The sequence below is a fragment of the Pseudorca crassidens genome, chromosome 6 (assembly GCF_039906515.1).
Source record: "Pseudorca crassidens isolate mPseCra1 chromosome 6, mPseCra1.hap1, whole genome shotgun sequence".
Classification (NCBI taxonomy): domain Eukaryota; kingdom Metazoa; phylum Chordata; class Mammalia; order Artiodactyla; family Delphinidae; genus Pseudorca; species Pseudorca crassidens.
Window position 1 is genome coordinate 111971702 of NC_090301.1, and position 18659 is coordinate 111990360.

Here is an 18659-nt window from a genome sequence, read left to right on the forward strand (position 1 = left end):
GAGCCCATACTCCACAAGAAGAGAAACCACCGCAAGGAGAAGCCCGTGTACCACAATGATGCATAGACCCCATTTGTCACAACTAGAGAAAGCACTGTGCAGCAACGAAGACCCAACACAATCAAAAATAAATAAAATTAAATACTTTGACTTATGAGATGACTTACTAACGTGGCTGCAGTTGGAGGCCTCAGTTTCTTGCCACATGGATCTCTCCTTAGGGCTGCTTGAGTGTCCTCATGACATGGCAGCTGGCTTACACCAGGATCAGTGATCTAGCAGAAAACAAATCAGAAGCTGCAATGCCTTTTATGACCCACCTTTGGAAGCTGCACTTTGTCATTTCTGCAATGTCTTAATAGTTAAACATGCAACCCTTTTCAAGTTCAAGGGGCCACACTGGTACATGAAGATTGGGAGATAATAAGGGGATTATTAGGGCCATCTTGGAGGCTGGCTACCAAAGTGGCTGACTAGCCGAAGACTGAATTTTGTTTTCTTCACATCTGGAGAGAAAATGGTCAGTGAATCCCATTGGTGGTCTTTGAGATGTGAGAAAATTATGTCTTGCTCTCACCTCCAGCTGTGTGGCTGAAGGGTCTTGGTGCTCCAGGCAGGGGTCAGGCCTGTGTCTCTGAGGTGGGAGAACCAAGTTCAGGACATTGGTGTACTAGAGACCTCCGGTGCCATGAAATATCAAAAGCCAAAAGTTCTCCCAGAGATCTCCATCGCAATGCTAAAACCCAGCTCCCCTCAAAGACCAGCAAGCTCCTGTGGTGGACACCCTACAGCAAATAACTAGCAAGACAGGAACACAGCCCCACTCATTCTCAGAGAGGCTGCCTAAAATCATAATAAGGTCACAGACACACCAAAACACACAACCAGATGCGGACCTGCCCACCAGAAAGACAAGATCCAGCCCAACCCACCAGAACACCGGCCCTAGTACCCTCCACCAGGAAGCTTATGCAACCCACTGAACTGAACTTTGCCACTGGGGGCAGACACCAAAAACAACGGGACACTACGAACCAGCAGCCTGCAAAAAGGAGGCCCCAAACACAGTAAGTTAAGCAAAGTGGGAACACAGAGAAACACACAGCAGATGAAGAAGCAAGGTAAAAACCCACGAAAGCAAACAAATGAAGAGGAAATTGGCAGTCTACCTGAAAAAGAATTCGGAGTAATGATAGTAAAGATGATCCCAAATCTTGGAACTAGAATGGAGAAGATACAAGAAACGTTTAACAAGGACCTAGAAGAACGAAAGAGCAAAACAATGATGAACAACACAATAAGTGGAACTAAAAATTTTCCAGAAGGAAATAATACCAGAATAACTGAGGCAGAAGAATGGATAAATGACCCGGAAGATAAAATAGTGGAAATAACTATCACAGAGCAGAATGAAGAAAAAAGAATGAAGAGAATTGAGGACAATCTGAGACACCTCTGGGACAACATTAAATGCAACAACATTCGAATTATAGGGGTCCCAGAAGAAGAAAAGAATAAGAAAGGGACTGAGAAAGTATTGGAAGAGATTATAGTTCAAAACTTCCCTAATATGGGAAAGGAAAGAGTTAATCAAGTCCAGGAAACTCAGGGAGTCGCATAGTGGATAAATCCAAGGAGAAACACGCCAAGACACATATTAATCAAACTATCAAAAATTACATACAAAGAAAAAATATTAAAAGCAGCAAGGGAAAAACAACAAATAACATACAAGGGAATCCCCATAAGGCTAACAGCTGATCTTTCAGCAGAAACTCTGCAAGCCAGAAGGGACTGGTGGGACATATTTAAAGTGATGAAAGGGAAAAAGCTACAATCAGGATTACTCTACCAAGCAAGGATCTCATTCAGATTTGAAGGAGAAATTAAAAACTTTACAGACAAGCAAAAGCTAAGAGAATTCAGCACCAACAAACCAGTTATACAACAAATACTAAAGGAGCTTCTCTAGGCAGAAAACACAAGAGAAGGAAAATACCTACAATAAGAAACCCAAAACAATTAAGAAAATGATAATAGGAATATACATATCGATAATTACCTTAAATGTAACTGGATTAAATGTTCTTGACAAAAAGCTTTTGACAAAATTAAACACCCATTTATGATAAAAACCCTCCAGAAAGTAGGCATAGAAGGAACTTTCCTCAACACAATACAGGCCATATATGACAAATGCACAGCCAACATCGTTCTCAACGGTGAAAACCTGAAACCATTTCCACCAAGATCAGGAACAAGACAAGGTTGCCCACTCTCACCACTATTATTCAACACAGTTTTGGAAGTTTTAGCCACAGGAATCAGAGAAGAAAAAGAAATAAAAGGAATCCAAATCGGAAAAGAAGAAGTTAAGCTCTCACTGTTTGCAGATGACATGATACTAGATATATAGAATCCTGAAGAGGCTACCAGAAAACTACTAGAGCTAATCAATGAATTTGGTAAAGTAGCAGGATACGACATTGATGCACAGATATCTCTTTCATTCCTATACACTAAAGAAGAAAATTTTGAAACAGAAATTACAGAAACACTCCCACTTACCACTGCAACAAAAAGAATAAAACACCTAGGAATAAACGTACCTAAGGAGACAAAAGACCTGTACTCAGAAAACTATAAGACACTGATGGAAGAAATCAAAGATGACACAAAAAGCTGGAGAGATATACCATGTTCTTGGATTGGAAGAATCAACATTGTGAAAATGACTATACTACACAAAGCAATCTACAGATTCAATGCAATCCCTATCAAACAATCAATGGCATTTTTCAGAGAAATAGAACAAAAATTTCACAATTTGTATGGAAACACAGAAGACCCCGAATAGACAGAGCAATCTTGAGAAGAAAAATAGAGCTGGAGGAATCAGGCTCCCCGACTTCAGACTATACTACAAAGCTGTAGTAATCAAGACAGTATGGTACTGGCACAAAAACAGAAATATAGATCAATGGAACAGAAGAGAAAGCCCAGAGATAAACCCACACACACATGGTCACCTTCTTTTTGATAAAGGAGACAAGAATATACAATGGAGAAAAGACAGCCTCTTCAATAAGTGGTACTGGGAAAACTGGGCAGCTACAAAAAGAATGAAATTAGAAGGTGCCGTAACACCATACACAAATATAAACACAGAATAGACTAAAACCTAAATGTAAGGCCAGACACTATAAAAGTCTTAGAGGAAAACATAAGCAGAAAACTCTATGACATCAATCACAGCAAGATCCTTTTTGACCCACCTCCTAGAGAAATGGAAATAAAAACAAAAATAAAAACATGGGACCTAATGAAACTTAAAAGCTTTTGCACAGCCAAAGGAAAACATAAACAAGACAAAAAGACAACACTCAGAATAGGAGAAAGTATTTGCCAATGAAGCAACTGACAAAGGATTAATCCCCAAACTTTACAAGCAGCTCATGCAGCTCAATATCAAAAAAAAAAAAAAAACTCAATCCATAAATGGGCAGAAGAACTAAATAGACGTTTCTCCAAAGAAGACATACAGATTGCCAACAAACACATGAAAGAATGCTCAACATCATTAATCATTAGAGAAATGCAAATCAAAACTACAATGAGATATCATCTCACACCAGTCAGAATGGCCATCATCAAAAAATCTACAAACAATAAATGCTGGAGAGGGTGTGGAGAAAAGGGAACCCTCTTGCACTGTTGGTGGGAATGTAAATTGATACAGCCACTATGGAGAACAGTATGGAGGTTCCTTAACAAACTAGAAATAGAACTACCCTACGACCCAGCAGTCCCACTACTGGGCATATACCGTGAGAAAACCATAATTCAAAAAGAGTCATGTTCCACAATGTTCATTGTAGCTCTATTTACGATAGCCGAGACATGGAAGCCACCTAAGTGTCCATCAACTGATGAATGGATAAAGAAGATCTTGCACATCTTCAATATACAATGGAACATTACTTAGCCATAAAAAGAAATGAAATTGAGTTATTTGTAGTGAGGTGGATGGACCCTGAGTCTGTCATACAGAATGAAGTAAGTCAGAAAGAGAAAAACAAATACTGTATGCTAACACATATATATGGAATCTAAAAAAAATGAAAAGAAAATGGTTGTGAAGAACCTAGGGGCAGGACAGGAATAAAGATGCAGATGTAGAGAATGGACTTGAGGACACGGGGAGGGGGAAGGGTAAGCTGGGATGAAGTGAGAGAGTGGCATGGACATATATACACTACCAAATGTAAAACAGATAGCTAGTGGGAAACAGCCGCATAGCACAGGGAGATCAGCTTGGTGCTTTGTCACCACCTAGAGATGTGGGCCAGGGAGGGTGGGAGGGAGACGCAAGAGGGAGGAGATATGAGGTATTTGTATATGTATAGCTGATTCACTTTATTATAAAGCAGAAACTAACACACCGTTGTAAAGCAATTACACTCCAATAAAGACATTAAAAGTAGATAAATAAATAATTTATTAAAAAAACAAAATTAAATCATTTTAAAAAATAAATAAATAAAGGAGAGCACACAATAACATGGTAACTCTAAACTGAAGTATTTTAGTACTATACTAAATGTAAATGGATTCACATCTCCTGTTAAAGTGTAATTTTTTATAGTATGTGCAACTAAATTGTTTTTAACAATATATAGGTAAAATAAAAGAATTAAATTAAAAAGGAGAATACATTCAATGGATTTAAAAACAATAAAACAATTAGTATATAGTATGCATCTTAGATAAAGTAGTCTTTAAGTTCAGAACAGTTTGTCATTATTATAATTATTATTATCCCAAATTCTTAAATAATATTTCAATACTTTTTCTATATGAAAAAATATTTTAATACTTTTTTCTTTGCTTTCTTGTGGTCTAATACATGGCAAATATTTAGGTGCTAACATAATCTCAAAATGTATGTTGTTTTTTTACAGCCGACAAAAACTGAATCAAGAAGAAATAGATAACTTGAACAGACTGATCACTAAAAGTGAAATAGAATCTGTAATTTTAAAAAACTCCCTACCAACAAAAGTCCAGGATCAGATGGTTTCACAGGCAAATTCTACCAAATATACAAAGGAGAACTTACACTGATTCTTCTCAAACTCTTCCAAAAGATTGAAGAGTAAGGAATACTTCCAAAGACATTCTATGAAGTCACCATTACCCTGCTATCAAAACCATACTGCGTGGGGGGGACTTCCCTGATGGCACAGTGGTTAAGAATCTGCCTGCCAATGCAGAATACACGTGTTCGAGCCCTGGTCTGTGAAGATCCCATATGCTGGTTAGCAACTAAGCCTGTGCGCCACAACTACTGAGCCCACACTCTTGAGGTCGGGAGCCACAACTACTGAGCCTGAGAGCCACAACTTCTGAAGCCCGTGTGCCTAGAGCCCATGCTCTTCAACAAGAGAAGCCACCAAAATGAGAAGCCCATGCACCACAACGAAGAGTAGCCCTCGCTCACCGCAACTAGAGAAAGACTGTGCACAGCAATGAACACCCAATGCAGCCAAAAATAAATAAATAAATTTATTTATTAAAAAGCAAGCAAACGAACAAACAAAAAAAGATGGGGACTTTTCTGGCAGTCCAGCAGTTAAGATTTCACCTTCCAGTGCAGGGGGTGTGGGTTCAATCCCTGGTCGGGGAGCTAAGATCCTATATACCTCACAAACAAGAATCCAAAACATAAAACAGAAGCAATATTGTAACAAATTCAATAAAGACTTAAAAAAAAAACACAGAGAAAGACACTACCAAAAAAGAAAAGTACAGGCCAATATCTTTGATAAATATAGATGCAAAAATTCTCAACAGAATATTAGAAAACTGAATCTGACAACACATAACAAGATCATACACCATGAGCAAATTTGATTCACCCCAGAGTCAAAAAGTTGTTTCAACATATGCAAATCAATCAACGTGATACACCCATCAACAAAGGAAAAACAAAAAACAAATGATCATCTCAATAGATGCCGAAAAAGCATTTGAAAAACTTCAACAGCCATTCATGATAAAAACACTTACCAAAGGGGGTACAGAGGGAACATATCTCAACATAATAAAAGCTATTTATGACAAACCCACAGCCAATATAATACTCAATGTTCATAAGCTGAAAGCCTTCCTGCTAAAATCTGGAAAAAGACAGGATGCCCACTCTCACCTCTTCTCTTCAACATAGCATTGGAAGTCCTAGCCACAACAGTCAGACAACAAAAAGAAGTAAATTCTAACCAAATTGAAAGGGAAGAGGTAAAATTGACACTACATGCAGATGACATGATAATACATACAAAGGTAACCCTAAGAATTCCACACAAAAACAACTAGAACTGATAAACAAATTCAGCAAAGTAGCAGGATACAAGATTAACATACATAAATAGGTTGCATTTCTTTTTTTTTTTTTTAATTTATTTTGGCTGCATTGGGTCTTCATTGCTGTGCACGGGCTTTCTCTAGTTGTGGCCAGTGGGGGTTACTCTTCCTTGTGGTGCGCAGGCTTCTCATTGCAGTGGCTTCTCTTGTTGCAGAGCACAGGCTCTAGGCAGGTGGGCTTCAGTAGTTGTGACACACGGGCTCAGTAGTTGTGGCTCACGGGCTCTAGAGTGCAAGCTAAGTAGTTGTGGTGCACAGGTTTAGTTGCTCCACAGCATGTGGAATCTTCCTGGACCAGGGCTCGAACCCATGTCCCCCGTATTGGCAGGCGGATTCTCAACCATGGAGCCACCAGGGTAGTCCCTGGTTGCATTTCTTTATGCTAACAATGAAATATCAGGAAGCGAATGTAAACAAGCAATCCCTTTTAAAATGGCATCAAAAAAATAAAATACTTAGGAGTAAACCTCACCAAGGAGGTGAAAGACTTATATGCTGAGAACTACAAAACATTAGTAAAGGAAATTGAAGATGATTCAAAGAAATGGAAAGACATCCCACATTCTCGGATGGTAAGATATAATAGTGTTAAAATGGCCATACTACCCAGGGCAATCTACAGGTTTAATGTGATCCTTATCAAATTACCCATGACATTTTCCCCAGAACTAGAACAAATAATCCTAAAATGTATATGGAACCATGAAAAGCCAGAATTGTCAACACAGTCCTGAGGAAAAAGAACAAAGCAGGAGGCATAACCCTCCCTGATTTCAGACAATACTACAAAGTTACAGTAAGCAAAACCGTAAGGTATTGGAACAGAAGGAGATATATGGATCAATGGACTAGAATAGAGAGCCCAGAAATAAAACCACACACCTATGGTCGATTACCGTTCGACAAAGGAGGCAAGAATATACAATGGGGAAAAGACAGTCTCTTCAGCAAGTGGTGTTTTAAAAGTTGGACAGCCGTATGCAAATCAGTGAAATCAGAACACACCCTCACACCATACAAAACAATAAACTCAAAACGGCTTATATACTTAAATATAAGATAGGAAACCTTAAAACTCCTAGAAGAGAACATAAGCAAAACATTCTCTGACATAAATCATACCAAAGTTTTCCTAGGTAGATCTCCTAGGGCAGTACTAACACAGTAAGTCACCTACATATGAACCTTCAAGTTGCAAACGTTCAAAGATGCAAACGTCCATTCGCATGTCCAATCATGTAAGTTAGTTCACGTGTCTGACTGGCGTACATTGTCATGTGTGTGCATCCTCTATAAGTGGTTGTGCTTTTGTGTAGTTTACAGTACTGTATAGAGTACAGTAGTACAGTACCTTTATTTCAAGCCCAAGATGTCTGGAGGCAAGCGTAAAAGCAGTGGTGATGTAGCTGGTACTGTTAAGAAGCGCCAAGCGATAATGATGGAAACAAAAGTGAAAATAATTGAGAGAGTGGAGCGAGGCAAAAAGATGTTAGACATCGCTCATTCTTATAACATGAACCATTCGACCACTGGCGGATTCTAAAGAACAAGGACAAGATCATGGAACATGTGAAGTCTGCTGTGCCGACGATGTTGACAAAATATTGAAGAAGCATGGAAAAGTGATGGAGATGCAGAAACTTCTCAGTGTATGGATGTAGGATCAACATCCTGCTCAGCTTAATGCTGATTCAAGAGAAAGCTAAAAGCCTTCATGAAGACTTGAAGAAACACGGCAAAGAATCAGAGGGCACATCTTTTAATGCCAGCCATGGCTGATTTCATCGGTTCAAGGCTAGAGCCAACCTTCACAATGTAAAAGTAAGTGGAGAGGCAGCAAGTGCAGATAGGGTAGCTGTCCGGGAACTTCATGAAACACTTTGAGAAATTATTGATGGTGGCGTGTATTTACCAATGCAGGATTTTAATGTCGATGAGACACAACTGTACTGGAAGAGGATACCGGACCGAAGTTACATCAGTAAGGAGGAAAAGTTGATGCTGGGCTATAAAGCAGCAAAGGATAGGCTAACTGTTGTTTGGTGGCAATGCTTCTGATGATATGAAGCTGAAGCCTTTCTTAGTTTATAATTCAGAGAACCCAAGAACCCTTAAAAACATAGCCAAGGGCGCTCTTCCTGTTGTGTGGAAGCGTAACCCCAAAGCCTGGAATACACAGGCCATTTCCCAGGACTGGTTTTTCCACCACTTTATCCCAAAGGTAGAGAAATACTGCTTGGAGAAGGACGTCCCATCAAAACATTCTTTTGCTGCTCGACAATGCTCTGGGTCACACCCCATTCAAGGATGACTTTCATCCCAACTTCAAAGTAGTGCATCTGCCACCGAATACTACGTTGCTCATGCAACCTACGGACCAGGGAGTTATAGCGACTTTCAAGAAATATTATTTATGTCACACTTTTTGTCAGGCACTAAAGGTAAGTGACAAATCAGGAACAACCTAGGGACAATTTTGGAAGAACTATAACATCTACAAGGCCATAAAAAACATTGACACTGCTTGGTGTGAGGGTATGGCAGTCACCATGAATGGGGCTTGGAAGAACCTTGCCCACAGTTTGTTCATGATTTTTGTGGATCTGAGAAGGTAGATGAGAAGTCCGAAGAGGTCTTCCCCAACACAGTGATCCTCAGCGAGAAGCTGGAGTTAAATCTGCAAGAGGACCATTTCATTGAACTCCTTGCTGTGCAACATGAGGAGCTTACTAATGAAGACGTGATGGAATTGGAGGCCCAGAGAAAGGATGAAGAGGGACAGGAGGAAGAAGAAGTAACTGAAGAACTGAAGAGATTCACGACACAGAAAATGGCAAGGGGATTTTCTTTATTTGAGGAGTCACTGTTAGTTTTTGAGGTAAAGGACCCGAACCTAGAATTGTACCCAAAGTTGCAGCAGCCATTCAGAATGAAATCCAGTGCTATCTTATCATCTATGATGAGAAAAAAAGAGCTACTACCCAGGCATCAATGGATCATTTTTTCAAGAGGGTAGATAGAATTAAATCCAGCAAGGAACCAGAACCTGTGTCATCAGCGTCAGGTATGAGTGAAATGGCAGCTTGCCCTCCGTCTCCTACTGCTGATAATCCTTCACCTCTACCATCTCCCACCTCCTCTCCCTCCTCTAATCAGTAACTCTTCTCGCCTGTTCCCTCGATGCCAGCCCGAGTATCCCAGCTGTTGTACTGTATTACTGTACTTTTCAAGTTACTGTACTGTAAGATTAAAAATGATTTCTTTCTTTTTGTGTTTGTTTTTTATGTATTGTTTGTTTGAAGAGTATTCTGAACCTACTACGGTACAGTAACATATAGCCGACTGTGTAAATTGGGTACCTAGGCTAACTTTGTTGGACTTACAAACAAATTGGACTTAGAAATGCACTCTTGGAACAGAACTTGTTCATATGTAGGGGACTTACTGTAAAAGCAAAAAAGAAACAGGAGCCAATCAAACTTATAAGATTTGCACAGCAAAGGAAACCATAAGCAAAATGAAAATACAACCTATAGACTGGGAGAAAATATTAGCAAATGATGACACTGACAAGGGCTGAATTTCCAAAATATACAAACAGCTCATACAACTCAATAACAAAATAACAAATAACTCAATGGAAAAATGGGTAGAAGACCTAAATAAACACTTCTCCAAAGAAGACATACAGTTAGCCAATAGGCACATGAAAAGATGCTCATCATCACTAATTATTAGAGAAATGCAAATCCAAATTACAATGAGGTACCACTTCACACTGATCAGAATGGCCATCATTACAAAAATCTACAATTAACAAATGCTGGAGGGGGTATGGAGAAAAGGGAACCCTTCTACACTGTCGGTGGCTATGTAAGTTGGTGCAGCCACTATGGAAAACAGTATGGAGGTTCCTCAAAAAATCTATAAAGAGAGTTGCCATATGATCTAGCAATCCCACTTGTGGACATATATCTAGACAAAACCATAATTCAAAAAGATACATGTACCACAATGTTCACTGTAGCACTATTTACAATAGCCAGGACCGAGAAGCAACCTAAATGTCCATCGACAGATGAATATATAAAGAAGATGTGGCACATATATACAATGGAGTATTACTCAGCCATAAAAAGGAACAAAATTGAGTTATTTGTAGTGAGGTGGTTGGACCTAGAGTCTGTCATACAGAGTGAAGTAAGTCAGAAAGAGAAAAACAAATACCGTACGCGAACACATATATATGGAATCTAGGAAAATGGTACTGACGAACCTAGTGACAGGGCAGGAATAAAGACACAGATGTAGAGAACGGACTTAAGGACATGGGGGGCAAGGGGAGACAGGGACGTAGTGAGAGAGTAGCACTGACATATATACACTACCAAATGTAAAAGAGCTAGTGGTAAGCTGCCGCATAGCACAGGGAGATCAGCTCGGTGCTTTGTGTCCCCCTAGAGGGGTGGGATAGGGAAGCTGGAGGGAGGCTCAAGAGTGGAGGATATGGGGAATATATGTATACATAGAGCTGATTCACTTTGCTTTAAAGCAGAAACTAACACAATGTTATAAAGCAATTATACTCCAATAAACATGTATTTAAAAAACCCACAACATTGTAAATCAACTACACTTGAAAATATTTTTTAAATGCAAAATGTTTAAAATTAATTTTATTGTGTGTGTGTACCACAGGTTCAATATATAAATTATGTCAAATTGATTACATTGTTTTTCAAAATAAAGGATTTTTGATATTTTACATCAGCTTCATAATATAAATGCAGAAAAACTACATTTTTTTTTCGTAAAGTTCAGAAGTAGCCATTTTGCTCATTCTGTATACTGTAAACCACTAACTTTATTAAAAACGGATTCGTGACCTCTTCCTTCCAAAGAAATATTTCTCCGCTCACACAGGTTTAACAGAATGTTCTGCCATGAACTGACTTCCCACCTTAGAGACATGAGATTTGCATCCTGAAATCTCTTTCTTGCAAAAATGTCCAGTTAGCATCCCAGCATTACAGAAAAGAAATGTTTTTTCACAGATCTCAAATTCCAGGCAAGTTTACTCAAGATATCATGTATTTTTAAATTATCAACACTCACCTGAGGTCTTTAAAAATCAACAAAAACATAATTTTGTGTTCCCTTTCATTTATTCTGGTTCTAAGTGGTCATTCTAAACGAAAGTATTTGAGTATGTTAATGTCACCATATAACATCATATTTCAAATGACTACCGTCTCTCCAAAGATGAAATATGAGGAACTCATAATTAGGCTCTCCAAAGATTTACTCTCTGAATCTGTATTACCCTTCTGCTGAACTCCACACTGTTCATTATTCTCTGAGAATATTCTTTTTCTTGTATGGCCATCTCACATGTTGTTTCATTTCATGTAGTTTTTCCTACAATTTTATACCTAGTTTATTTCTGAGAAAATGCATTATTTCAGATAGATAATTATAGACACAAAGACTTCTCTATAATTCCCTGATTGTTTCAGGAACTCCTTCTTTTTTTTCTAACACCTACATTCTGAAGCTCTCCACAAAGCATTACTAAAATTACATTTACGTAAGTATCTACAAATTAATCACACAATAATGCATTTACAATTGTATTATGCTTTATTGCTAACTATGGAGCATAGACGTAGCTGTCTTATTTACCACCCTCTTGGAAATCACTTTAATATTTGCACTTAGGACTTGAAAGAGAATGGATAAATAAAAACCTGAAGAATACGCAAATACAATTTGTATATTTCTCATAAAATTAGGTGATTATCAAACCTTTAGCCAGAAAAAAGAAGAGCACGTATACTCTGCAGGCATGATACTCGAGAATGTAGGGTCTTTCAACAGGAAAACATGCAGTAATCCATGTGGCAGAGTTTACCTGTGACCAGCTGGGGTTAGTGACCTATGCATTCCTTACATGCAACATATCAGGAGAGGAAAAAGGGAATTTGTCAGCTGTGGCAATAAGTATAATGAAGTTTTGTAGCAGGTCATGCTCTTATATTCAATACAGGTACAATCAAAATTATACTCAATTCTGGTAAATCTAAGTCTGGATCTGTTACCTTGTCTTTAACTATGAAATGTCGGAACTGACTTACAAAAAAAACAAAGTGTTTGTTTGTTTGTTTAATTACGGTCATGGTGAGTAAGACCTAGCTCAAAACAGCTAATGTGACTTAGTGATTCTCTCATCAGGAAACAGTTTCTACTTCCCTGTTTATTCTCCACATCCTGCAGCAAGTAAAGTTTCAATGAAGATAAATCTACATGACAAAAAGAAAAGAAAACTTACATGTGTTGATAAGATCATTTTGACAGGTTTTACCACGTATGTCAGTGTTTCTGGGTATGGACAGAGCTCCCTACTCTGACATTTTCACTAATGTCATTCCCCTTGATCCTCAATTTGAAAGTTTTCTATGTTTGCTTCTTTAAGAAATTAAATAAAGAATGCTTTCTAGACATGATCCTCTAATGATTTTCAGTCAGTGGTCATCAAGAGAGGAAAAGCACAGAATCTCATACCCACAGAAGGATGACATTCAGTCAGGTAAGAAAATTCTCCCTGAAATCATAGCTTCATCTTTAACATGCAACCAAAGGCTTTCACAGGTTCTGCATCACTCTGCAGGCAGCCCTACCATATGGGATTGGTTCTGAGAATCTCACATCAGATGACTGACACACATGTCATAGTACACTGATCTGGTACCAGATCCTGCCTCTCTTAATGATCTCCCGCAGGGACACTGGAACATTCTAGGATGTTTCCTGGAGCCATCTACCCTATGCAGGTACACTTCCAAGTAGAAACAGAAGCTTTGATTCTCACTGGGACCCCTGCTCTGTCCAACCAACCTGTCTAGAAATATGATGTTCTAATCTCTCCTGATTAGAACATTTCAAGGTCTCCTCCTGTGCTAATTTACTAAAGGTAAGAGAGAAACAAGAAAGAGCAAACTATGCAGGGAGCAATATATAAGATTCCTTTACTTAATGTATTTATCTGATATACCCAAATATTGAGAAATATAGATTCATTTCATAATGTTCAAGGAAAGAGGAGGAGGAACCTCCATGACAACAGTATATATAAAATGGAATCAATATTGCATAAGCTGCAGCTTAAGCTTAGCTACGAGGTACTAACTCTTCTCATAAAGAAGCAATAGTTCTCCATCATTTGAAGCACACTGAGGACTCAGACAGCTGGACACTGAGGGTGTAGGCTCCTCACTCGAATTCTGTACCTGCATCACAGAGCAATGAAATATTCCCAAAGAATTATTAAGGATGAGGTGGGGAGCCGAAATAAGAAAGATGAATCCATAGTCTGCCCTACCATCTGTTCTGCGGGATATTACCACCATCGTGGCCCAATATGACCTTCCCACTTTTCTCTGGGCCTCCCTACTGTCCACCTCCATCCTCTCATATATCTTACCTACACTTGGAAATGACTCTAGTTTTTCCACTTATCTTTATCAACAAGTAATCCAAAGAGCAACGGCGTATATAACTCCTTAGAAACCTCAGGTCTGACTCAGTAATCCATGACCTTCAGAGTCCAAAGTTTTCCTAAGTCCCTGTATTATTTTTTTTCTAATTTCCACGTACTTACACTCTCTGGACCTCCACTGTTCTCAGGTTCATCTTCCCTCCAAAATCTCAACCTAGACATAGACTTAAGTACCAGCCCCTAATTATCTCATACGGAATCTAGGTTTTAAAAAAGCCTCAGCAAACCTTTTGGACTTTATTAAAGACTCTTTAAGATAACTCACGGGAGATAGGAGTACACCCATAGATATCTATTTAATACACCCTCAGAGTAATTTTTAATTTTTTTATAAAGTCTCTTCTGGCCAATGAAGACTCTCACCTCTTCTTCAAAATATCCAGTGTCTCACCCTTCTGACTACTCTCTGCTCTATCCCAGGCCACTCCCCTTCCTGATATTACATTCTTTCTCAATTTTTTATGTCGGTAAAATCAAATAACATAAAATATAACATGTTAATTATTATAAAGTGCACCGTTCAGTGATATTAAATACATTCGTATTATTGGGCAACCAATATCACCATTTACTTTCTAATTCTTTTCTATCTTTTAAAACTGTAACTCAGTATCCTTTAAATATAACTTTCCTTTTTGTTCCATAACCCCCTGAAAAGCATCATTACCCTCCCAATTTCTATGGTTTTGACTACACTAAGTACCCCATATAATTGAAATAAGTAGTTGTATTGTTAGGACTCCCTGAAAGTCACAAAAATGGCATTTTGGTAGCTAAATTTCCTCAAGATCCCTCCACGTTGTAGCATATTCCTAGATCTTTTCCTTCGTAACACTGAATAATACTGTATTATATGGGTATACCACACTTTGCTTATCCAGGAACTAGTGGATGAACACTTAGGTTCCTTTCATATTTTACTACTGTGATTATTACTGCTCTAAACACTGGAGTACAAATATTTCTTTAGGACCCTGATTTCAACTCCCTTGCGTATACCTCATAGTACAATTCCTGGATCATGTAGTAATTCTATTTTTCAATATCTGAAAACTTGCCATACTCTTCTGCAAAGCAGCTGTATCATTCTACGTTCCCACTGACAGAGCACAATGCTTCCAGCTCCCTCACATCCTCACCAATACTTGTTTTCTGCTTGTGTATGTGTGTGTGCTTGTGTGTGTATGCATGCACCCAAATATATAAACATGCATTTAGTGATACGGAGCATCTATTCAAGTGCTTAGTCATTTGTACATATTTTTGAAGAACCATCTATTCAAGTCTTTTATCGATTTTTGAATCAGGGTGTTTGCTTTTTGTTGAGTTGTAGGAGTTCTCTGTATATTCTGAATAGAAATCTCTTGTCAGATACATGGCTTTCAAATATTTTCTCCCATCTTGTGGGTTGCCATTTTACTCTGTTTCCATTTCTTTGAAACACATGTTTTTTAAAAAATTATGTACTGAAAATTGTTTATTTTTTTGTTAGCTGTGCCTTTGTTATTCCTTCGTTTCATATTGAGGAAACACTGCCAACTCCAATGTCATGAAGCTCTGGTCGTGTGTCTTCTTCAAAGACTTTTTATTTTATTAGGCCATATATTTAGTTTCTTAATACATTTTCATTAATTTTTGCCTCTGATGTTAGGTAAGGGTCCATCTTCCTTCTTTTGCATGTTGACAACAAGACGTCTCAGCACCATTTGTCGAATATACTATCCTTCCTACTTTGAAAAGTCTTGGCAACTTGTCAAAAATCATTTGGCCATATATCAGGGTTTATTTGTGGGTGCTCTATTCTATTCTATTGGTCTTGAATAAGGGAGAAAATAGTATAACCTATCCAGGTTGATGAAGAACATAAAGAAAGACCAGGACTGAGAATTAGTAGGGCAATATAAACGAGTAGGGAGTAAAAGACAGTGTGAAAGAAGATCTTGTATTTGCGAGTTCAGGGAAATGTGATCATGCTAAAACCACTAAAAACCTGACTGAACAATACAGTAAATTTTTAGCAAGAAACATAACACTTACCCATCTCTGGGAAATACAGTATGGGCATAAAGATAAACTACACACAAATATATTAAAAAGGGAAGGGTTTTCATGGTGTGAGAATATGGTGGGATGTGAAATACAATTTACTTCTGTTCTACCATTGTCTCTAAAATTTATCAAAGTGTATATACAAGCAATTCCAATTCTGGTAATGTGCTTGACAGGTTTATATATGAACTTCAGCAGACCAGTAAATGTATATTCATAGAAGGACTGTTCGATAAACAAAAAACCATAAAACAAAAACTGGAAAAACTATAGTTCACCTTGTCAACACACATACAGATGGAATGATGGTTAGCGGTCCCAAAACAGAAGGTGAGCGTGGGTGCAAGAGGTTAATCCCCAGGCTGGGGTGGGGAGCAGAGTTTGAGGGGAACACAGGTAGAAAAGGCTTTTGTCCTATCCTTGATTTTTGAGGTATGGAAATTCACAGGTCACTATCTCCATTTCAAAATGAATGAATGAAACATTTAATTTTTTAAAACAGGCGAAGTGAACATGAGTGAAATAAATTTCAAACTGCCACAAATCAAATAAGATACTAAGAAGAGTTAAATAATATGATTTAAGAATGAAGTGGAGAGATGGTCCTAGATGGTAGCATTCAGAGACCCAGAGCTTGATGCCTCTCATGGGCACACCAGAGTCACAAATATTTACAGAACAGCAATTGATGAAAAAGGCCGGGACCTACCATAAAAGATGTTTTACAGCTAAAGACATAAGGAAGGCACCACGACAAGACAGGAAGGAAGGCGAAAAGTCTCAATATACTCAAGACCCATACCACCACGTGCGTGGCCCACAAATGGGAGAATAATTACAATTTCTGAGGTGCTCCTGGGTAGCAAGGGGTATGAACAGAACAGCAGGCTCCCAAGCCCAGGGATCCTGTGCTGGGAAGAACAGTCCCTAGAAAGTTGGGCTTTGAAGACCAGTAGTGCTTATTTTCCAGAGAGCCAGAGGGTTGCGGGAAATAGAGATTCCACTCTAAATAGATGCTCACAAAATCCCACATGATCCGAGAATCAGAACACAAGCAGGAATTTGAAAGGATCCTGGGTCACACCTACCTCCTGATCTTGGAGAATCTCCCAGAGAGGCAAGAGGCAACTACAGCACAGCCTCAGGGACACAGACACTGGCAGCAGCCATTTGGGGGAGCTCCTTCTACCTTGTGGCCACTGGTACCAGCAAGCATAATTTCGGAATCCTCCCTCTAGCTTATCAGCCTCAGGACTGAGCCCCACCAATTTCCACCAGACTATAGACACAAGCACCAGGGGGCTTCAGTCCAAGCAGCTGAGCAGGGGCACAGCCACACCCACCAGCCAACAGGTGCCTTCAGACCCTCTCAATGCACAGCTGCCCCTGGACATGGTCCAGCCACCAGAAGCCCCAGGACCAGCCTCCACATGTCAGTGCACAGGCACTAGATCCAAGAGCCCCAGGACCCCTCACACAGAGACCCTGGATCCCAACTCCACCCACCAGTGGGCAGGCACCAGTCTCAGAATCCCTGGCCACTCTGACAAGTGAGCCTGCTCTGTCCTTGGAATCAGCCTCACCGTCAGCGGGTGATTACTGCACAGGGACTGGATGGAGCTTGGACCTACCCAACAGCAAACCTGCTCTAGCAGTGGGATCAGCCTCATACACCAACAGGCACACACCAGCTCCAGGAATACCACCGTCCAGCAGGGTGTGTGACCAGAACACTCACTTGGAGGCCAGAAGCAGTCATGGACTCAGCTGGGTCCTGACCCTGCCCATCAGAATGCCAATACAAGATTAGGGATACCCCAGACCCTGCAGCTAGCTGTCTCAGGGACAGTGATCCAACACCAACTCTGCGACTCCTGGGCCCTGCAGCCAGAGCTCAGGACCTGTGTCTTCCTCCCAGTAGCCAGCATAGCCCCAGGACCAGTGACTGGGCACTAGCCCTGATATCACCTGGACTGCAACTCTACCCATAAATGAACCAGCACTAGATTTGGTGTGCCCCAGAGTTGTGCCTTAAGATTTAGCCTCACCAAGCAGCACAGACAGCCTCCATACAAGGCAGAGCCTGGCAAACATGCACTCTGGGGGCAGCCAAGCCTACCAGACCACCCCCAGTAGTCAGCCCACCACAACAGAAGAGCCCAAGCAGCCCACATAGGGGGTACACCTAGAACATATAGTTCTGGTGACCAGGGGACTGTGGGCTGCTGGGACACATAGGACCTCTCCTACAAAAGGCCACTTCTCCAAGGTCAGGAAATGTAACGAACCTACTACATACATAGCAATAAAAACAGCAAGTTAAGAAAAATGAGGTGACACAGAAACACGATCCAAATGAAGGAACAAGATAAGAACTCAGAAGAAGATCTAAGTGAAGTGGAGATAGCCAATCTCCTCAACAAAGAGTTCAAGGTAATAACTATAAAGATGATCAAAGAACTCAGGAGAAGAATGGACGACCAGAGCAAGAAGTGAGAATTTTTTAAAAGAGTTAGACTCCTAAGAACAACCAAACAGAGATGAGGAATACAATAAATGAAATGAAAATTACACTAAAAGGAAACTACTGTAGACTCAATGATACAGAGGAATGGATCAGAAAACTGAAGGA

General features: G+C 39.5%; 1 long non-coding RNA gene across 6 annotated transcripts in view; it reads right to left on the bottom strand.

Moving 5' to 3' along the window:
• Positions 1-18659, bottom strand: part of LOC137226700 (uncharacterized) — a 123357-nt gene that overhangs the window by 93922 nt on the left and 10776 nt on the right. For all 6 annotated transcript variants that reach the window (XR_010944479.1, XR_010944475.1, XR_010944478.1 and 3 more), the window contains exon 3: positions 168-275. This is a non-coding gene — a long non-coding RNA (uncharacterized lncRNA). The remainder of the gene's footprint in view (positions 1-167; positions 276-18659) is intronic.